Source organism: Nerophis ophidion, linkage group LG05 (assembly GCF_033978795.1).
Source record: "Nerophis ophidion isolate RoL-2023_Sa linkage group LG05, RoL_Noph_v1.0, whole genome shotgun sequence".
NCBI classification, from domain to species: domain Eukaryota; kingdom Metazoa; phylum Chordata; class Actinopteri; order Syngnathiformes; family Syngnathidae; genus Nerophis; species Nerophis ophidion.
Genome location: NC_084615.1, coordinates 68,450,434 through 68,473,742, shown reverse-complemented (window position 1 = coordinate 68,473,742; position 23,309 = coordinate 68,450,434). Strand labels below are relative to the sequence as shown.

The 23,309-nt window shown below is 40.8% G+C and overlaps 2 long non-coding RNA genes across 3 annotated transcripts in view; one reads left to right on the top strand and one right to left on the bottom strand.

The window, feature by feature from the left end:
- LOC133552405 (uncharacterized) overlaps positions 1 to 23,309 on the bottom strand; it is a 58,903-nt gene that overhangs the window by 5,702 nt on the left and 29,892 nt on the right. For both annotated transcript variants that reach the window (XR_009806705.1, XR_009806706.1), the window contains exon 4: positions 41 to 144. This is a non-coding gene — a long non-coding RNA (uncharacterized LOC133552405). The remainder of the gene's footprint in view (positions 1 to 40; positions 145 to 23,309) is intronic.
- On the top strand, positions 7,132 to 22,936 carry LOC133552404 (uncharacterized). The gene is made up of 3 exons (XR_009806704.1): positions 7,132 to 7,169; positions 17,578 to 17,722; positions 22,785 to 22,936. It is a non-coding gene; the product is annotated as an uncharacterized LOC133552404 (long non-coding RNA).

The following is a 23,309-nucleotide window of genomic DNA, read 5'->3' as shown; positions in this document are numbered from 1 at the left end:
TCCGTGCTGATTGAGTGTGTGTGTGTCAGATGATTGGTACCTGGGCTAACAGAGACGAGTCCCTCAGGTCCTTCTGTGGAGGTTCTCAGGTCTGGTCAGTTAACCTCCATCTTTCTCTTTGATCGCTGCCGCTCAGGCGACCCTCTGGGAAAACACAACAAACCTCCGTCAAATGTCTTTCAGCGTGCACACACACAGACACACACACACACACACACACAGAAACTCTCCCTTTATGCACTACACACGCACGCACACAAAACTTGCACATGGACACATGCCAATGAACACATCACCTCATTCGCACATCTAAACTAAAGGGGTAATGCTATACAGGGAGTGTCAGTGAGAGCAGGGTACTTAAGGTGCTATTACACCTCCATTACCTTTACTCTCATGTGCAATCAGGGAGAGGTGATGGCCCGCGCACTGCCAACACTCTTTCCTCCACTGACAAAACTGTGGACACAAGCCTCAGGCCCGTCGCTCTTCCACAATCATAAGGCAGGTGAGAGGATTTAATCAGGTATGTGTGTGTGTGTGTGTGATAGAGTGGGACTGTAGTCTGGCATACAGGGGAGCTAACCGGGAGAGGCCTTACTGTACCAGTGATGAATGGATTGATGGATGCGCCGAGATTCACACGACTGTGAATTTCCTTTAATGAAACATATGAAAAGAAAACAGATTCCCTCCCTCTCTCTCCTGTTCTCTCGCTATCTGTCTCTCTCTGCTTCAACTGGCCCTAGATAGTTTTGCTCCCCCCCCCCTCCTTAGCTCCTTTGGGACCCCTTCTCTGTGTCGTTAATCAGCGCTCCTCTGCTCAGCTTCCCTCTTCTTTTTTTTCCAGCCAACACACACACTTTTCCTGCACACAGACACACACACACAGTGCATGCACATGTGCAGTCTTATAGCCTTCCCCCCGCCGTCCTCAGCCCCATCCATCATTAAACAGCAATGGGGAAGGTGGGGCTACGCGCGTGTAAATGGAAGTGCGCGTCAGGTTGTGTGTGTGTGTGTGTGTGTGTGTGTGTGTGTGTGTGTGTGCGTGTGTACGTGCATGTGTGCGTGCGTGCGAACATCGGCACACATCTCTGTGTCTCCTCAGCAAAAATGAATTGAGACTTTACAAGAAGAAAGCAATTAGGCCGGGGCTTTGCCCTATCATTCACTGGCTAATGTATCAGAGGCAGAGTGAATATTATTAACGCACAGGGAGGGGTAAGGCTCTGTGGGTTTTTACAGCCAGAAGGTAGGACAAGAAAAGACTAATGATTGTGATGAAGTAACCCTGAGTTGACGGGTTTTAATCACTTGTAGACATTGTGGCTTCGCAGTCGATGCGCTTTATATGATAACTGCATTGCTTTCGGCTCCATGTCCCTGCCACTCTCCAGGGCACCGCAATGGAAGAATCAAAAGAGTCATTATTAAACATGGCCAAGGATGACTACGTACAATGCAATACGATTACTCATTCCTCAGAATGTGTCGGTAAGTGGCCACAGGGCTTTGGAAAAAATGGAAAGCAAGGGTGATATGAAGAGCTATGGGCTCATGTATTTTCACCCTCTATCGACTCGGTATATCGTAATGGCACTGGTGCCAACGCAAAAGTCATAACTAGTCCAAAAAGCAAAGTAGATATTGGTATTTCAGTGCCACTAAATAAAAATTAAGCACTGCAATGAGGGAAAATGAGGTAAACCTATATTGTGGTGGAACTATCAGGAAAACGCATGGCTGCCGTTTTATTACCCCAAGATGCAAGAACCAAGAGGAGGATGAGCAGGTAAGATGATTTTAATTATCATCAAAACAAAAACACGAAGCAGTCTTGCAAACAGAAGTTCCAAACATAGGTTTATCTTTGAGCCCTGAGTGCTCGAGTGAAAACATAAATAGACATATGTTGATTGGCATCAGGTGTGGGCCGGCTGCCAATCAACGGCAAGTGAGGAGAAAACTGTGCTCCGCGGAACAAACAGCAAATTTAACAAAATAAGAGCACTGACGAGAAGTAAATACAAAAACAAGGAAAATCAACAGATCGTCACAGGATCCCCCCTCAAGGAACGGATTCCAGATGTTTCCTTGAAACACGTACGGAAAAAAAATCCAAAAGCTAAGGGAGGGCGGAGGGAGGACTTGGCGGAGGGTCGCCAAACCAAGTGTCCCCACAGCCAGCAAGGGAGTCAGGTGGCGTCGACGCGTTGAACGCCGCTGCAACTGGCAAGGTGGGCGACCACGGAACGGCCACATCAGAGGCAGACGAGAAGGAGGTCGCGCAGGAGGTCGAAGAGGTCGCGCAAACTGGCGTCGTCAGCGGATCCCCTGCCGACGATGAAGATGGCGGCACCGTGCAGAGTCCCACCGGTGACGCGGAAGATGTCCGCGCAGTGCGAAGGTGCGCTAGAGAAGATGAAGGTGGCGGTGCCGTGGGAAGAGACGATGGCGGGGATGACAGCGGTGTGTGCTTGGCTGCACCGCTGCCGGTAGTAGCCCCCCCCTTCACTAGACGGATACCAGACGCCGTCCACTACTGGGCGAAGGAGTTCCTGTCTGCCGATGTCCCCCGGTGCGAAAACCAGGGACGGGCGGAAGGGGGCCAGGAGGAGGAAAAAGGACACGTCCCTCGCAGAGTCCCAGCAGGAGGACAGAAGGGACATCACAGTGGGCTCCACTTGAGCCTTCGTCGGACTGGCAGGACGAGCGGGTGCTGGCAAGAGAAGCAGCCGTGGTGCAGCTGCTAGAAGCTGCCTAGGAGCAGGAACAGGTGCTGGGGGTCCAGTCGGTGTTGGGCCTATGGCGCCGCGACCGGCGTGCGACGCGGGGCTGTGACCGGCGTGCGACGCGGTGTGGGAACCGGTGCTTTGAGTCACTAAAGAAAAAGCGCTATATAAATATAATTCACTTCTTTTACTTCTTTATCTCTTTTTTTCAACCAAAAATGCTTTGCTTTGATTAGGGGGTACTTGAATTAAAAAAAAAAATTTAACAGGGATTTTTATTTTTATCTTGTGCTTGATTAATAAATACAAGATGCATGTGCGACAACACTTTTATTACTCCCTCGTTGAACATCACTCAAGTTAGGAATGTTCTTGTTTTCAAATTAATATTTCACGAGTTAACTACTGCTAAGTGTTTTTAATTATGATCAAAACATTGCTTTTACAATGTGTTTGATGACATAGAGCTAATCAAAATAAAAAAAAAAGTTTTTTTAAAATTACAACTAGAAGCCAGCTCGCTTTTTGAGTGAGATCACATTCGTCCTGCATCACCCCAAATGTTGAAATTATATTTTTTACACACACAGTGCGTATTTTTGTAAATACAAACCCCAAAACCAGTGAAGTTGGCACGTGGTGTAAATCGTGAATAAAAACAGAATACAATGATTTGCAAATCCTTTTCAACCTATATTCAGTTGAATATGCTACAAAGACAACATATTTGATATTCAAACTGATAAAAAAAAATTTTTTGCAAATAATCAATTTTAGAATTTGATGCCAGCAACACGTGACAAAGAAGTTGGAAAAGGTAGCAATAAAAATTGATAAAGTTGAGGAATGCTCATTGAACACTTATTTGGAACATCCCACAGGTGAACAGGCTGATTGGGAACAGGTGGGTGGCATGATTGGGCATAAAAGCAGCTTCCATGAAACGCTCAGTCATTCACAAACAAGGAAGGGGCAAAGGTTACCACTTTGTGAGCAAATTGCCCGTGACCTTGGATCCCTCAGGTGGTACTGCATAAAAAAAGCGCTCAGGAACACTTCAGAAAACCACTGTCACTGAATACAGTTCATCACTACATCTGTAAGTGCAAGTTAAAACTCTACTATGCAAAGCGAAATACATTCACCAACAACACCCAGAAACGCCGTTGGCTTCGCTGGGCCCAAGCTCATCTAAGATGGACTGATGCAAAGTGTTAAAAGTGTTCTGTGGTCTGACAGGTCCATATTTCAAATTGGTTTGGAAACTGTGGACGTTGTGTCCTACGGAACAAAGTGGAAAAGAACCATCCGGATTGTTCTCTGCACAAAGGTCAAAAGCCAGCATCTGTGATGGTATGGGGGTGTATTAGTGCACAAGGCATGGGTAACTTACACATCTGTAACTTACACACCATTAATGCTGGAGGGTACATACGGGTTTTGGAACAACATATGTTGCTTCATGGACACCCCTGCTTATTTTAATAAGACAATGCCAAGCGATGTATTACAACAGTCTGGCGTCATAGTGAAAGACTGCGGGTACTAGACTGACCTGCTTGTAGTCCAGACATGTCTCCCATGGAAAATGTGTGGCGCATTGTGAAGCGTAAAATATGACAACGGAGACCCCGGACTGTTGAACAACCTAAGGTGTACATCAAGCAAGAATGGGAATGAATATCACCTGAAAAGCTTCAAAAATTGGTCGCCTCAGTTCCCAAACATTTACTGAGTGTTGTGAAAAGGAAATGCCATGTAACACAATGATAAAAATGCCCCTGTTCCAACTTTTTTTGCACTGTGTTGTTGCCATTAAATTTTAAGTCAATGATTATTTGCACACAAAAGAAACAAGTTTCTCAGTTCGAACATTAAATATCTTGTCTTTGTAGAGTATTCAATTGAATATAATTTTAAAAGGATTTGCAAATAATTGTATTCTGTTTTTATTTACAAATTACACAACTTACCAACTTCACTGGTTTTGGGTTTTATACAAGCTTTCTTCACAGAAAAAACCTTAAATATTGTTCTATCTTTTTCAGAGCCATATTTTTTATTTTATTTCAGTGTTTGGTGTGTTTGATAACCTACTCAGTGGCCAAGTGGTTAGTGTCCGCCCTGAGATCGTTAGTCATACCAAAGACTATAAGAAAAATGGGACCCATTGCCTCCCTGCTTGGCACTCAGCATCGAGGTTTGGAATTGGGGGTTAAATCACCATAAATGATCCCCGGGCGCGGCACCGCTGCTGCCCACTGCTCTCCTCATTTTTAAGGGGGTGATCAAGGGGATGGGTCACATGCAGAGGACACATTTCACCACACCTAGTGTGTGTGTGACAATCATTGGTATTTTAACTTAACTTTACTTTATTTCATCATATTTATTCATCTTTTTTAATGATAATGGCAAAATGATTGTCTATGTGACCTCACGCAGGTTCACCTTCTCTTTTAGACTTGACTGTGTCATATTCCTCCGAGTATTAATTGCTCACTCTGTTTTAAGGGAGCGCAGCATGTACTGTATGTTCAATTTGCACGGACAGCAATGTTTTTATACATTTTATGTAATTACCTAAAGGGTCTGTTTGCCACATTTACAGATATGCCTACAGGGCGCCAACTTTTCAATGTATTTTACACAGTATATCACGCCATTGTTGTTGTTACCTAATAAAAGCAATTTGGAGAGCTAGCGTTAGCTGTCATTCAATGTATATTCTGTCATAACAACAACATGACAGCAAATTGTTTGTTGCTTCTCTTAGACTGCTTTTGTATGCGTGCACGCACTCCCTGCTTGTACGTGTTGACGAGACTGGGTGAGTGACAGCCGTAAATACCAATCATTTTATTGAGGCCGGTAAACATTTTTTTTATTTTAGACAATTGTGAAACAAATGTGTTGTGTTCCGATTCTATTTTCTTTGGTAATGGTATGGATAAATGGGTTGTACTAGTGAAGTGAAGTGAATTATATTTATATAGCGCTTTTCTCAAGTGACTCAAAGCGCTTTACATAGTGAAACCCAATATCTAAGTTACATTTAAACCAGTGTGGGTGGCACTGGGAGCAGGTGGGTAAAGTGTCTTGCCCAAGGACACAACGGCAGTGACTAGGATGGCTGAAGCGGGAATCGAACCTGCAACCCTCAAGTTGCTGGCACGGCCACTCTACCAACCGAGCTATACCGCCCCATACTAGTATAGGGCTTTTCTACCTTGAAGGTACTCAAAGTGCTTTGACACTATTTCCAAATTCACCCATTCACACACACATTCACACACTGATGGTGGGAGCTGCCATGCAAGGCCCTAACCATGACCTATCAGGAGCAAGGCTGAAGTGTCTTGCTCAAGGACAAAACAGACATGACGAGGTTGGTAGAAGATGGGGATCGAACCAGGAACCCTTAGGTTGCTGGCACAGCTACTCTCCCAACTGCACCTTGCCGTCCCCATTTTGGTAGTTTTTGCCTTGAAAAATGTTTCTGTGAGGAAGTTGCAAACATAATTTGAATTTTAAATGGTACTACAAACCATCGGGAGCTTTACCTATATCTATCATGAATACTGTTAATCTTTACATCCCTACTTCTGGTGGTAGATTGTGATTGTAGTCACTAAGCTGTTACGTCCAATGCGTCCAATTTTTTCCAAAGCTCCATGTTGAGTTTGAACCCTTGCTCTACATTTTTCCAGCGGTATTGTTGTGATCCGCTGCTCGGATCTTCTCAGTTTGTTGTTCTGTTTCCATTTTTTGTATATCTCTCTGTATGACTCCTTATTTCATGTTTGTTTTGTCACCATGGTAGCTTATTAGTTCACCTGCCCCTCGTTTCCGACGCACACCTGTTTCTATTTTGATTACTGCCTTATTTAAGCTCGCCCCTTTTTCGTCATTCATTGTCGGATCTCAGTTTGCTTTCCACAACTGTTGATGACTTGTTTTCCAGCCTATTACTCGCTAGCTCTCACTCTAAGCTCTATTTTATTCCTAGCTTTCATGCTAGTCGTTTTGTTTTTTCTCTTTGTGCCTTTGTGCCAAGTGTTTGTGTTCGGTTAGATTTCCCTAGCTTTCCATGCTAGCGCTTTTATTTGCCTTTTCTATTCGCACCAGTGCTTTTGTTCTAGCCTGTCTTGAGTTTAATAAATCCCTTAGTTCTTACCTTTTGCTGTGTTCTTGCTGACGCATCCACGGAGGACTGAACCCGGCAACAATGTGCCACACAAGCGTCACAGGTATGCTGGCTTCAAACTCAGTAAACAACCATGACACACACAGGATATTTTGCTTGTTGAAGAAGTGCGACTAAAAATATTTCATGATCTTCTCACACACTGGTTATGGATCATTCTGCCTCATGCCATGTTTACTGCTTCTTGCCAGGTCATAGTCCATGCTGCCCTGCTCACATCACCGCAAGTAAGTTTTTGTTTATTTATGCCAAAATTAGTGTCTTCTGTTTTACAGTATGTCCTTTGTTTACGTCAAATTGCTTTTTTGTTCCTTGCGTTAAGTTTTGTACCTCCGCTACGAGCGTCTTTTGTTTGTACCCGTTTTTGAGTAGAAATTAAAAATGTTCCTACCTTCAAATCATGACTGATCGAGTCCGATTGCATCCCAGGAAAACAATCCTCGCAGCAAGTTGCGACCCCCCCCATCGTGACAACATCCATCCATCCATCCATTTTTTACCGCTTATTCCCTTTTGGGGTCGCGGGGGGCGCTGGCGCCTATCTCAGTTACAATCACATATGCATAACAAATTGTTTTCTTTTGACCCCATTTTTATGACTTGATGGGGTCCCTGGGACCTCAGTTTGAAAGTGCGTAGCGCCATCACTGAAGGAGTTAGTAATTGCAGGCTAAACAGGTCGTTTACCTGCCTAAAATGATGTAAAAGGCATGTTACATGGTAAAATGGTGGTGTTTTGAGTTAAAAAGTAAACATATATAAGTTCAGGTACTACTGTTTATAATTGTTTTAATTTTATTGCAACTCCTGTCCACCCTGCTCCCACCACTACAGCCCCGATGAAGAGACAAGCGAGAAAGAGGCATCAGGGTAAAGAGGACAGGGGTGACCGAGGTGGGCTTTTGATGGACAGAGTCAAGAAGGAACAGGCAGAGGAGAAAGGAGGTGAAGGAGCAATGTTGAGCCACTGATGCGTAGAGTCAAACCATTTACACCTCAGCAGAGTGCCTCTTTTCTGCCTGTTTGTGTGTGTGGGTGTGTGTGTGTGTGTGTATGTGTGTGTGTGTGTGTGTGTGTGTGCGCGGAGGGAACCGGATTGAAATCTTGGATAGGTCACAGTGTAATGGTGAGGTTTTTTTAACAGCGTTTTAGTCGAACATCTCCAGCGCGGCCTTAAATGTCATGCATTTTAAAAAGTCAGGCCTCACTAGGGACATGCTGACATGGCTGTGTGAGCTCTCTTCAAACGGGAACCTGATTTAAAGCAACATTTCATGCTCTCTGGTTACATTTGTTGACATCACTCAGCTCTTAACGGCAAATGTGATATGATAACTCAATCAGGCAAAACGCTAAATATTGAGATAAGCCTGTCGTGACCCTGAAGAAAAATAGGAGGCCAGTGCGTTCCAGCCTGTTTCTACGTTACAGTCACAATTACTAAAGATTACAGCTAAATCACTTCCACATGGGCTCAGTGGAAACTTTACAATCTCCTACAATACACAGCCAGGTGACTTTGTTTGGACAGAACCAGAAGACGAGAGGAGGTGAAGGAAGTAAAGCAGAAAGCCTCCTGTGCAACAGGGACTACATGACCTGGGCTGGGTTCAGTACTTTACATGTGAACCGTCATGCAGTCATCATTCACTCTCCCATGGATGCCTGTTCCAAACTCTGTCAAATTGAAAGCAAATGTTGCGGGTCAGACCACACGAGAATAAAACACATTCTTGTTGTTTCACAATCTACCACCAGAAAAGAGCTGGCTCAGAGGAGGACGGAAAAGGAATGAGCAAGCAAATGTCAAAATCAAAATCAGCTTGAACATCAGAGAAGGCGTAGGAATGCTGCACAACGGAAGCCCTTGGAAATATATTTGCTCTTTAAAACACAGACACCAGTCATAAAGGGATGGTGCACAATGATTTCATTCAATAGGAAGGGAGGACAGTTTTAGTTATTGACTAACGTTTGACTAATTCTATCTTAAATTAAAATCTGGTTATTTTTTTATATGATAACAACTATGTGTAATCAATAGTTTCAATCTTTTTTGAAGTTGTGTTTTTATATTGGGGAAAATTGCTGGTTACCAGTCACTTAACTCAGCATCATACCAGGAAAACTATACTATAGTGACACTTATCTGTTTTTTTAATCCTAATATATTAGGCTGGATTATTGGCTTAATCAAACTATTTCAATTGTGTCTTCCCAAGATCATAAAAATATTATGATACAAAAAAAAGATTAATGGGTAACTGCGTGGGTTGCCTCCAGGTACTCCGGCTTCTTCCCCCCTCCAAGACATGCACCTGGTGATAGGTTGATTGGCAACACTAAATTGGCCCTAGTGTGTGAATGTGAGTGTGAATGTTGTCTGTCTATCTGTGTTGGCCCTGTGATGAGTTGGCGACTTGTCCAGGGTGTAGGTCGCCTTCCGCCCGATTGTACTTGAGATAGGCTCCAGCGCCCCCCGCAACCCCGAAAGAATAAGTGGTATAAAATGGATGGATGGGAGGGACAGGCAGCGTTCGTGCAAATTCTTGAACTTGTAATGGTGAAGTGGATGAGTGAGCGTATGAATGAAAAAATGACTAGGTTGACATAAAAATATAGGGTTCTTACCATGGTTGCTACTTTTTATTTGTCACAATGTTAGTATGCCTAATCAAAAATCACTAAACTTAAAAAAAATAAGGCCAGATCATTTCCGCATTAACAAAATCAAGGACCAAGTCACAGAATTGGCCAACGAAAAGGGAAATACTGTCATTGTGAGGATAAGGAACATTTGTTTGGTAAAATGTTGTGTCCAGTACTGCTCATTTATTCCCGAAACGTGTCCTATACTAAACAATGTGAAAACAGAGACTTGAAACTCGGAAGCTAAAGCTAGCAAGAGCAATCCATAAAGGGACAACACATCTCATCTGCTTGTGTTGTTGTGAACGGCATCAAAAACGTAAGATCAGTGTACAAACAGGACAGCAGTCACATCTTAAGAGACTTTTTTTTCAGTATAGCTGCAAACTTCCTCCTTCAAAATAACAGCGCTCTGCGCAAAATATGGTGTGACGGCGCTAACAAAATAAAAGTTTAAAAAAATTTTTTTTTACAGACATATGATAATTAAAACGCGTATTAATACATTTACAAAATGATTATGCTTTGACTTAAAATAAATCAAACAAAGTATTCACAAAGTATAAAGAAGAAGAATTTAATTTTTTTTTTTTAAATTTGAAATTATTCATTGTGTGCAAACTTTGCTACAAATTGAGAACTACTACATGTTGCAATGGAGTGGAAACAGAAAGGATTAAATTAGCTTTGTTTCTTCTCACTCTTTTTCTGACTTGATGTAATGAGAAATACAAATAAGAGTAATATGTGATGTATTTTATTGAATTTGTATACATGTTCGAAATAAAATTCAACTCAATATTGGTCAAAATTGTCCAAAAATGTGTTGCACTAATGTGAAGAATTTAGATTTTTTTACAATTGTATTTATGACACAAAAAGCACACACTATAAAGTGGTCAAAAGAGTGTAAAAGTTAAAAAAATGGAATTTGAAAAAATTTAAAATAGAAACACTAAATTGTATTGTTTTACTGTATTGTTATTTGAATTCATAGTTGTAACAATTATTATTGTTTCACTTGTTGCTTATACGTTTCTAATTCATGTCTGATGTTCTTTTAAATTAGATTTGAAGGGAAACTGCACTTTTTGGAAATATTGCCTATTGTTAAATAAATTAATGATAAATGGGTTGTATTTGTATAGCGCTTTTCTACCTTCAAGGTACCCAAAGCGCTTTGACACTACTTCCACATTTACCCATTCACAAATACGTTCACACACTGATGGAGGGAGCTGCCATGCAAGGCACTAACCAGCACCCATCAGGAGCAAGGGTGACGTGTATTGCTCAGGATACAACGGACATGACGAGGTTGGTACCAGGTGGGGATTGAACCAGGGACCCTCGGGTTGCGCACGGCCACTCTCCCCCTGTTCCACGCCGTCCCTTATTCATCACAATCTTTATGGGTGATAGGCCAATGGATGTTTTTAAATATTTTTTATGCGTTCTAAATATTAAATACCTGCGTTTAGAAGTCTGCTAACAATGAAGCCTATTCACGCCGTTCTATTCCACCTATAAATCCCTTAAAAACATCCTAACACCTCCACTAAGGTTTTATATACGTGATGTAAGTATAGATGTAATGTAGTTATTTATGGGCACATTTATAAAAACATTCAATATTCACGTATCTTGAATATTTAAAGGATAAGTGGCACATTAATCTAAACAAAATACTTATATTTTTAAATCATAAGGTGATCGTGACTTCAATACCAATTGATTATTATGTTTAATGATAATCATTAAACATGATTATTATTTTTGCCCTAATTGTCCAGCCCTTCGATACATTTTTGGGCTGTGTTACAGTTTTTATCAATTACAGGAACAATTTACTATTTTGTCACATGTTCACACACAATTATAAAAACTTACACCCAACAGTGCAAACATATAACTTCAGGGTTTAAATCAGCTTTTACCTTCATACAATACGCACAATAATTCATTAGAAGTACTACTGTACATGAGTGTTTGTTAAACACTGGATGTATTGATTCAAGACATTGCCAGCAAAATGTCCAGGATAGTTTATTCATATACTGTTGTTTTCCATATTCAGGTTCGTCATCATGATCTTGTGTCAGGTCAGAGTAAGGGCGTACTATGTCATCAACATCACACCTTATTGGGAAGTTGTGAGAAATATCCTCTTGTGTGTTGGATTCAACCCTGGATAGATTCCAGGGAAATATCCTAAAAGGCATTTGCCTTTGCCTCCAGAAGATTGTGTCAATGGGTTGTGGTCATATAATTTCCAATGCTGGGGGAAAAAAAATCTTCTATTGGATTCAGAAAGGGGAAAAGGACACTAAACCTGGGTTGGTCATTGAATCAGGTGCAAACAGCGGCTCGATGGAAGCTGGCGTGATTCCAAATGGCAACATATTGGACTTGCTCTGGTTTGAGAATGTTGCTGTACGTTTGGTTGGACGAGTGGCACAGATTTAAACACTAAAAACACTTGTTTTTGTCTTGTTGTATCTTTCTTGTCCTCTCGCAACTTCTGGATAGTCTGAATCCGTTGTTCCAAATCACATGACCATGTCCCTAGGTTCTATTTATTGACCCACAATGGAGGTTTGTGTTTTAACAATTATTAGAGGGAGAGTTTTCACCTGGAGAACGGTGTTGGTTATAATGAGAGCATGTGTCGCTGAATGAACACAGAGTGCTATGGATGATTTATTTGTCCACTTTTGTGTAAGGTTTTACAGAAATAGTTTTGAATCTTGAAACATGCGTGGAAACAGTTGATTTGTGTTCATGTTTATGATTATGGTAAATGGTTGTGTTATTTTGGGAAGGACAAAAATAATTAGTTTTTTGTGCTTCAGGAACAAGGTTTGCGTTTCAGCAATCGAGAAAAAATATACCATTGTTGGAATTGAGCATACGGGATTTTGTGATTAATTGTGAAATCAAAAAAATATATAATAACAATAGTGATTATTTTACCATGTCATGCCACAGATCGGCAACTCGTGTTGTCGTGCAGAGGTCATATGACTCAATCATCACTGCCCCATAGCAATACAAAATATTGCATATGCAAGTCACGCCCTTTAGGCTTTTTTATTACTCTATTCTACGTGGTTATGACACAATTAGTCACACATGTTGATTTTATAATTGAATCACTGCTGTGTATTACATTTATTAGAACTTAAATGTCCGAACATATTTTCTTTGTATGCAGTTTGTATCGCAAACCCCATTTTCCAAAAGCAATAAATGGAACAGCACAGTGACATAATGGTTTGCGCATGAATTTTCATTGGAACACCTGTGTGCATTTTGCATGATCTCCCCATGATTGCGTACATTTTTTGACGGTACTATGGCGTCCTTCCTAAGTCCAAAAACATGCATACTATGTTAAACGGCAGAGAAATTGAACGACATATGCAGTGGTTGTTCAAGCTAAAAAAAAAACTTGGCGAGGCCCTATATTGACAAACCATTTTGAATTGTCAGACAGCCTGGTGATCTTTTTCAACTTTATTACAATTTCAACATGTGCATATCAGGGCTCAGCTCTTCTGTCACTCTCTGCACAAGCAACAAACCACATCTCCTCATTTTTTACCAATCACACTCACGGCAGCAGGCATTTATGTACTTCTGAATACTGAACATCAACACAAACAGTCTCTTTTTAAATTCACTCTACAGTATTTTTTAAATCTTCCTTGTGGCGCCCCCTAGAGAATCCACAACTAAATACAGTAGATGCAGCTTTTACTTAACAGCACAGGCTGCAACTTTCTTTTTGATGAAGAGTTGCAAATTCCTCCCAAAATGCAAACCCAAATTAAAGGCTGAAGCTATCAAAAAGAAGAGCAATCATTGTTTTAGAAAGACAATGATATATAATATGTATATAAATGCTATTTATAATTATACATATAGGTTATATTAAAATGTATATATTACCACTTTATATGGAATTTAAATAAATTGTGTATGTATAATATATATATATATATAAGTGTACAAATGTATATGTTTGATTTAAATGTTAAACTGTGTATATGAGACGTGTGCTACATATATGTTGCTTATATATTGTTTAAAAAAAAAAGTAATATAAGTGCAGCATGTTTTGGATTTTATATATTTTGAACCTTGTTCTTGTTGTGATGGGGTAGGTTTATGGGTTGTACTTGTATAGCGCTTTTCTACCTTCAAGGTACTCAAAGCGCTTTGACACTACTTCCACATTTACCCATTCACACACACATTCACACACTGATGGAGGGAGCTGCCATGCAAGGCACCAACCAGCACCCATCAGGAGCAAGGGTGAAGTGTCTTGCTCAGGACACAACGGACGTGACGAGGTTGGTATTAGGTGGGATTTGAACCAGTGACCCTCGGGTTGCGCACGGCCACTCTCCCACTGCGCCATGCGTTGCTTCAACCTACACCCTTTCGGCTCAATCATTGCTCAAATGTTTTTTTTTCCGTTTTTTTTCTTGTTCTTTATTTTATGTGAAGATTGCCGAAATAAAATACATTGATTGATTGATTGATAATTTTAGAAATTAAGTTTGTTCGATTAATCAAGTCATCGGTAAAACACTTTGTAGCCTCAATGTGTATTTTAGGGGGAAAAAAAGTTGAAATAAGCAACCATTTTTCTGCTTGCCATTCCTTCATTCTATTTTTCCTAATAAATGCAATTCTTCAATATTGAAATTGCCTTTTTATGTGCATTCATTTTTTTAAATTGTGCTGTTCTTTGCCACACAGAACACGACACCCACAAACCACCGCTATATTTGTTACGCTTAGGTGTGGCATTGTTGGTCTGGATCCCAAGATTCAAATACAGCAGGCAAAGTGTAGGTAAAAATGCATTTATGAAAAAAAAAGAGATGTTCAGCAGGGAAGAGCACAGGAGGTACAGAAACGCTGCAGTATATAGCATGGAAGTACAAGGCACAATTCAAAATGATTGAGCCCCACGCATCAAAAGCATTCTAATTGCAAGCAGGAACAGGTGTGTCCTGAATGCCATTTAGGGACAGGTGAGAGAGCCAGCGCTCAGACAGAAGTAGTGGCAAAAAGGAGGCAAACAGGAAATGGAACAAAAAAATGCGCTGGACATGTCGATATAATGGCAATATTGCAGCTGCCGTGCGGAAACTATGTCTGCATGCGGTCCAGATTTGATATTTCTTATTAGTTAAATTTATTGAACGCATAATCAATGCAACATAATATGAATTGAAGCTTTTTTATAATCAGTTCAATCAATAAGTCTTTGCCAAATACAAAGCAAAACACACGTTGTGTAGGACTATTTGTGAGTATCCTTTTGGCCTACTTGAGATGCCTATGAGACTCTGTGAGACGGTCAAAAGTGTGATGGCATCCTCTGTGTTGTCTTAATACCTATTAATGTTTTGAAAAAGTAATGCTTTGATGCTCTATGAACTGAGGCCTCACTCTAGGGCTGGGCGATATATCAATATACTCGATATATCGCGGGTTTGTCTCTGTGCGATATAGAAAATGACTATATCGTGATATTCGAGTATACGTTCTCACGCAGTTGCTTTTAGCTGCGGCCATTACACCGCATGCGTTTCCCACTCTTTCTTGTCCCTCCTTCTCACAGAGACTTAAAACAAGTGCATCTTTTTACATACGTCACGTGTGCAACGTCACACGCTTCCGCGGAGCAGAGAGGTAGCAGCATGGTAACGTTGTGATGCTAACGGTGCGGTGAGGGTGGTAATACGAGAGAGAGAAGGTGCAAATCTGGTAACAAATGAAGGAATAATTAATTCACAAGAAAAACAGCACGGGGTCCATCATCTGGCGGTGGTTTTGCTTCAAGCGGGAAGATGATGAAAAATGATGCGGAAAAAGCACCACTGCTAATGTAGCATCATTTGAAAAGTCACCCGCTAGAGAATAAGGAGTGCTTGAAACTCCGCATGTCAACATCTCCGTTCGGTGCCACACCAACAAAATGCCGAAGCAACTATTTCCAGATCAACACCGTATGAAAAAAATAGTCAAAAACAGAAGGAGATGTCCGCAGGAACCTACTACATAGTGAAGGACATATACTATTTGATTTCCTATTATGCAGATCATCTTTATTTGACACTTATTGAAATATCTTGTGACATCATGCACAAAATTGCACTTTATTTGTTTTAAACTATTGTAGTGGCGTTCTGTACAAAAAGTGCACTTCAATTTAGTGTTGTTTTGATATGTCATCTTAGTGACATCATGCACAAAAGTGCACTAACAGCTTGTTTTCAAATGTCTCTGACAATCCAGCACTTTTTGTTTTGGAAAGGACATGAATGTTTGTGCCACTGCTTATTAACTGTTTAATAAATACAGTTTTGGTCAATTGATTTAGTTGTGATTTCCCTCTCTGCACGAAAGTCTAGAAGTAGCATATATTAATGCAGTATGAACAAGAAGGTTTTAATGTAGACCCATTGAATCATCATACTGCTGTGATTTTATGTATCAAGTGTTCATTCAAGGATAAGGCAAACTATCGAGATACTGTACCGTATATCGTGACATGGCCTAAAAATATCGAAATATTAATTAAAGGCCATATCACCCAGTCCTATTTTGTTGACATCACATTGTGCGAGTCTGTTGGATTACAAAAAAGGAAAACCAGTGCCTTAAGCGTCATCTGTCAGCGCCTACTATCACTGTGTATTGAGCCACATACACGTAACAATGCTTTTTTTTCATTTTTTCATTTAACCAAAATTAATGGAGGGTTGAAAATGAATGTCCCATTGACACATTAAAGTTTTAACTGGGTTACCCCATCTTTAATTCCCAGCGCATTTTAACTAATCACTGGGGAAAAATTTTCAACCAATTTAGGACAATAATATCATTCTTTATTGTAAGTTGGGGTGGATGAGTAGTGGTACAGTTTTTTCTCCCTCTTATTAAAGGCTTCCAAAAAGCATCAATTACCAATGTTTTTATGCTCCTCTCCCCACCCAATAATGTTATATAGGCTCTCTGTTAGTAAAAGGAAGGAGGAGATTGTTAAGCAGGGGGGGAGAAGTAATTTCTACGTTTCCCCGCTTTTAGTCCATAAAGTAAATGTGTTGAAATATCCATTTAGTTCCCAAAAAAGTGAAACAATGGAGGCTAAAGTCAGAGCATGTGCTCGTTAACTCAGGCTGGCATACCTGTCTTGCTTTTATAGGTGGCAAAAGCTACTAATCCTTCAGTCCAATATTTATTTAGTCCAAGTTTTGCTTTCCTGGACCCTTGCTATGCATCTCCCCGGCTCGCTGCTTATATATATTCCTGGTTCTTGATGTATTCCTGGCTCAGGAAACAAGTTTTAGTGGCCTGCAAGGGCTGAGTGAGAATTGACAGTGTGTGCCAGAGTGAGAGGAGGAGGGAGGGGGCCTGTTTTACTTTGTAAGGTCACTCAGAGTACATCTGTATGGAGTGGGAACTCACTCGCTTTCACTGTCACAACCACTCACAACAGCCATCTGTAATGTTGTTATGTAGAGCACTGTGTCCCTTTGTCCCTTACACACACACAAGCGTGCACGACACACACACAAAGGTGAACCCACGTGTGCATCGACCTCCAACCTGCACAGTGTCGCCGTTCACACGACAACAAACGATCATCACCGCGCTCACGCCCGGCTTCTAATTGCAACGCCATGTGTTCCAAATGAAAAAGTTGTTTTAGGCTTTCATTCCACTCCTCTGTCAAACAATTCGACCGTGTTTTGAAATATAATTGTGGGGACCGTTAGAGTTTCTAACCCAAACCAAAACATCATGGCGATCCTGGTTTCTAATGTTTCTAATTTGTTAAAATATGCTGAGTGAATGACAAAAGTAGAAGTCCGAGCTGCCAAGAAAAACATATCAGAGGCCAGGCCGTGTGGAAATACAGAGTCTCTTTTAGAAACATGATCAATGTAACCTTTGTTACAGGAAGGCGAGGAGAGCGAGGGGAGAGTGGGAGTGAGGGGGCCAAAGAGACAACTTACACAGACACTTGTGTACATGTTTATTTATCACCATATCCGCTGTGGATGCAAGGGTCAGAGAGATCTTCCAAATCAGAGCTGCCTTTTGGGTAAGTATTCGCTGCTCATGTATATAAATATAACTATACGTGCACAAGCAGTGTTGTGGTACAGCCATTGGTGGGGCGAATATGTTAGACAGCAATTTTGGTGTGTCAAAGTGTCAAAAGTGGAGTGGAAGTGGAGAGAGCTTTAATCATTCGCAGATGGGAAGTGGATCTTTTACTTCTCATTGATGCTTGTTCGCTCCCAGGCTGGACCAAGAAGGATTTGTAACCCCCCCCATCTACACTTCCACCCCTCACTTTTAAACCCAAAACCAACATAAAGCCTGGAAATGGTGTGTGTGTGTGTATGTGCGAGAGGAGAACTACATTCAAATAGTTGGAGCGCATCTCTTTCCCCCTCCTAACCCCCGCTGTTTTCTGTTTCTCTTTCCTTCCCTCTCTCGTTCCCTCCCCACATATCTGTTTCGCCGAAGAATAACATACAAACCCTCTGTGAAAGGATTCATGGTTTATTAAACCAGAGGTTCTTTTCCTGTTTCAACACGGACAAGAAAAAATAAATAGCACTGTTGGCTTACTCTCTCATCTTAACCATATATCTGTCATATTTTTCAACTTTTACCTCTGCCAAGGAAGTTACATTTTCATCGCTGTGGGGTTCTTTGTTGGTTTTTTGTGTACTGTCTTTAGTTGTTTGATATGTCAACTGAGACGTTCAGCTTTCCCATGACCGTGGGTATATTATGTCCACTAAGCCAAAAGCTTTAAGCCTTTGCTTTGCAGAGCGGCCCGAGGGCCAATTTTGCGCTTCAAAAAATGTTTAATTGGCCCTCAGCATATTGCAACAATAAAATAACTTTTATTTAGTGACATACAGCACAGGCCAAAAGTTTGGTCACACCTTCACATTCAATCCCTTTTCTTCATTTTCATGACTATTTACATTGTAGATCAGGGGTGCCCACACTTTTTCTGCAGGCGAGCTACTTTTCAATTGACCAACTCGAGGGGATCTACCTCATTTATATATATCATTTATATTTATTTATTTATGAAAGAGACATTTTTGTAAACAAGTTAAATGTGTTTAATGATAATACAAATAAATAAATGATAAATGGGTTGTACTTGTATAGCGCTTTTCTACCTTCAAGGTACTCAAAGCGCTTTGACACTACTTCCACATTTACCCATTCACACACACATTCACACACTGATGGAGGGAGCTGCCATGCAAGGCGCCAACCAGCACCCATCAGGAGCAAGGGTGAAGTGTCTTGCTCAGGACACAACGGACGTGACGAGGTTGGTTCGAGGTGGGATTTGAACCAGTGACCCTCGGGTTGCGCACGGCCACTCTCCCACTGCGCCACGCCGTCCCTAATACAAGCATGTGTAACACATATAGATGTCTTTCTTTCAAGAAGACAAGAATATAAGTTGGTGTATTACCTGATTCTGATGACTTGCATTGATTGGAATCAGACAGTAATGATGATAACGCCCACATTTTCAAATGGAGGAGAAAAAAAGTTGTCCTTTCTGTACAATACCACATGAAAGTGGTTTGTTTTTGGCATCTAATTCATCCAGCTTCCATACACTTTACAAGAAAAACATTGGCGGCAAATTCCGTAGCTTGCTTGATTGACATTCACGGCACCCGAGGGTCTTGTGAGATGACGCTGGCTGCTGCCAGTTCATTATTATGGAAAAATGACAGAGAGGAAGGCGAGAAACACTTTGTATTTCAACAGACTTTCGCGCCGTCCCTTCCGTCAAAACTCTAAAGGGCGACTGCACATTTCCTATCTTCACAATAAAAGCCCTGCTTCATGCTGCCTGCGCTAACAAAATAAGAGTCTCGGAAAGCTGGCGTGCACAAGTGATGTGCACGCCAGCTTTCTGAGGGATCGCTTGTGCACGCCAGTTTTCCGAGACTCTGTATTTAGTTAGCGCAGGCAGCATGAAGCAGGGCTTTTATTGTGAAGATAGGAAATGTGCAGTCGGCCTTTAGAGTTTTGACGGAAGGTACGGCGCGAGAGTCTGTTGAAATAAAAAGTGTTTCTCGCCTTCCTCTCGGTCATATTTTCATAATAATGATCTTGCAGCAGCCAGCGTCATCTCACAAGACTCTCCGGTACCGTGAATGTCATTTAAGTGACGTCTTGGTGAAGATTGATGATCACTAATTTTTAGGTCAATTTTTTTTTAAAAGCCTGGCTCGAGATCGACTGACACACCCCCCGCGGTCGACTGGTAGCTCGCGATCGACGTAATGGGCACCCCTGTTGTAGATTGTCACTGAAGGCATCCAAACTATGAATGAACACATGTGGAGTTATGTACTTAACAAAAAAAGGTCAAATAACTGAAAACATGTTTTATATTCTAGTTTCTTCAAAATAGCCAACTTTTCCTCCGATCACTACTTTGCACACTCTTGGTATTCTCTCGATGAGCTTCAAGAGGTAGTCACCTGAAAAGGTATTCACTTCACAGGTGTGCCTTATCAGGGTAGATTAGTGGAATTTCACACTTTATCAATGGGGTTGGGAACATCAGTTGTGTTGTGGATGAGAAGGTGTGTCCAAACTTTTGGCCTGTACTGTATATCAGAGGTGTCCTGTTACAACAGTGAAATCCGATATCGGTCCAATATCAGCAAAAACAACAAGTATTGGATTATATTGGCTTGCATTTTAGTGTGTTTACTTGCACATAATTTGACAGCTAGTTAAAAGGGAACTGCACTTATTAGAGATTGTTGCCTATCGTTCACAATCATGACCATAGATGGATTTGTTTTTAATGCATTCTAAATATTTAATACATTCGATCAAAAGTCAGCTTACAATGGAGCCTAAGGATGCCGTTTAATACTGCCTATAGAGCCCCCTATAAAAACATCCAAACACCTTCATCGGGGTTTTACATACAAACGTATATGATTTAAGTATATATGTGATGTAGCAACGGGCAAATTTATAATAAAATGTAATATTCACATATTTTGATCATTGTAAGCATTTGCTGTGCATTAATTTAAAAAAAGCGATACAAGGTTTACTTTTTTTTTCTGCATCGCGGATTTCTGCTCACTGCAGACTTTATTAGCGCTAACAAACATAATAAATATGGTCTGCTGGCATTAGGATGCCGACTGCTGGATATATTCCCATTTAGGTGAAGAATGTCTCATAATCCTTTTAGAGAAAAGGGGTAGGGGACGGAGGAAACAAAAGCTCAATGTGTCGTTTTCGCCAGTTCCAGGTCTTAAATGACGGTCAAAGTGTCCCAACTTGTAGGATTATATTCTCACACATCTACTTTCACGGTGAAATGCATGATTTATGACCTACAATAATACAGGGAGCAAGGAAGTGAGGAAAAAGCAGACCACTTTGATGATGTAAGCATAGGGACAAACAGTAGTGATCACGGTGCCGCTGTAAATAGTTTGTCTGCGTTAGTGCTTGTTACAACAATATCACTAACACTTGGTTAATATAACAAGTCACAAAATGTAAATTGAGTATTGCTGGCACTTTTTGAATGGTAATTTATTAGATATTACGGTTGAAATAGTGGCGCTCTCATTGGTTCCTGTGTAAGCAAACTTTTTTTTACCTTTAAAGGCCTACTGAAACCCACTACTACCGACCACTCAGTCTGATAGTTTATATATAAATGATGAAATCTTAACATTGCAACACATGCCAATACGGCTTTTTTAGTTTACAAAATTGCAATTTTAAATTTCCCGCGAAGTATCCTGTTGAAAACGTCGCGTAATGATGATGCGTGAGCGTGACGTCAACGGTGGTATCGGACATGTTCTTCTAGCCCGATCCAAGCTATAAGTAGTCTGCTTTAATCGCATAATTACACAGTATTCTGGACATGTGTTGCTGAATCTTTTGCAATTTGTTCAATTAATAATGGAGAAGTCAAAGAAGAGAAGATGTAGGCGGGAAGCGGTGTATTGGAGCTGCCTTTAGTAACACAAACACAGCCGGTGTTTCCTCGTTTACATTCCCGAAGCTGAAGCTTTAATATGGAACAGAGCGGTCAAGCGAACATGGTTCCCGACCACATGTCAACCGGCAGGTTTCGGTGAGAAAATTGTGCTAATAAATCGGCTCTTACCGTAAACATGAGCGGAGCTTGCGTCCTCCTGCAGCTGCGGACTATTACCTCATACCACCGGAGACACTAACGGTCACCACACCCGTGGCCACACCCCTCCGACTTTCAGGTACCATATAATCTGACTAAAATACTAGTAACACAATAAACAGATGAGGGATTTTCCAGAATTATCCTAATAAATGTGTCTAATAACATCTGAATCGCTCCAGCTGCCACCGCCTTTTTTTTTTCTTTCTAGTTTTCACTCTCACTATTCTTATCCACACATCTTTCATCCTCGCTCAAATTAATGGGGAAATAATCGCTTTCTCGGTCCGAATCGCTCTCGCTGCTGGTGGCTACGATTGTAAACAGCGTGAGGAGCTCCACAACCGGTGACATCACGCGCACATCGTCTGCTACTTCCGGTACAGGCAAGGCTTTTTTATGAGCGACCAAAAGTTGCGAACTTTATCGTCGATGTTCTCTACTAAATCCTTTAAGCAAAAATATGGCAATATTGCAAAATGATCAAGTATGACACATAGAATGGACCTGCTATCCCCATTTAAATAAAAAAAATCTCATATAAGTAGGCCTTTAATGCATTAAAAAAATTCCATCCGTCATTATATCTTTCATAATGATTGTGAACGATAGGCAACATTTTTTAAAAAGTGCCGTTCCCCTTTATCATCTAAGGGCCTGATTTTTTAAATATTTGCGTGCACTATAACACATGCAAACCTGATGCCACACGCAAAGCTGATCTACTAAACATTTGTAAAGTGGATTGTGTCTAAGTGAGCAACCTAAGGCGAGCCATTCATTTATATGCAGATTATATGCTGATTATCCAAACGCCCACAGTACTGAGAAAAAAAAATTCACATATAATTATACAGCATGCGCAATGAGATTTATCAACACTCATCAATGTTTTGCTAACACTACTTGCCGTTTTTTTTTTTAGCACATGTCAGGAGGACGTGCAAACTGACAGTTCTACACACGGCTGCAGGATCAGTGGTTGGGCTGCAAAGACAGACGATGGATGGACGAGAATTCTCCGTCCAATGTGTGTGTTTCAAATAAATAAAAATACTACACGTATTTGTCTATTGAGCAATATCATTGTATAGTTTTATTTCTGCTGGATGACTCAAGGGGCTGAATAAAATTAATTTAATTGATGTATTTCTATAATATCGGGGCGATATTATCGGCCAATAAAATCTTTAAAATGTAATATCGGAAACTATCGGTATCAATATTAATTGGTTTTGGTTTCAAAAAGTAAAATGTATGACTTTTTAAAACGCCAAGAAGTACAGAGCGCCAAGAAACCTTAAAGGCACTGCCTTTGCGTGCCGGCCCAGCTTCAAGGAAAAAAGGAAAAAGAATGTAGATTTTTATTTTTATTTTTTTTTAAATGATTCATCCGTGTGCAAACTTTGCTACAAATTGAGAACTACGGGTGAACAGATGTATTAGAAGA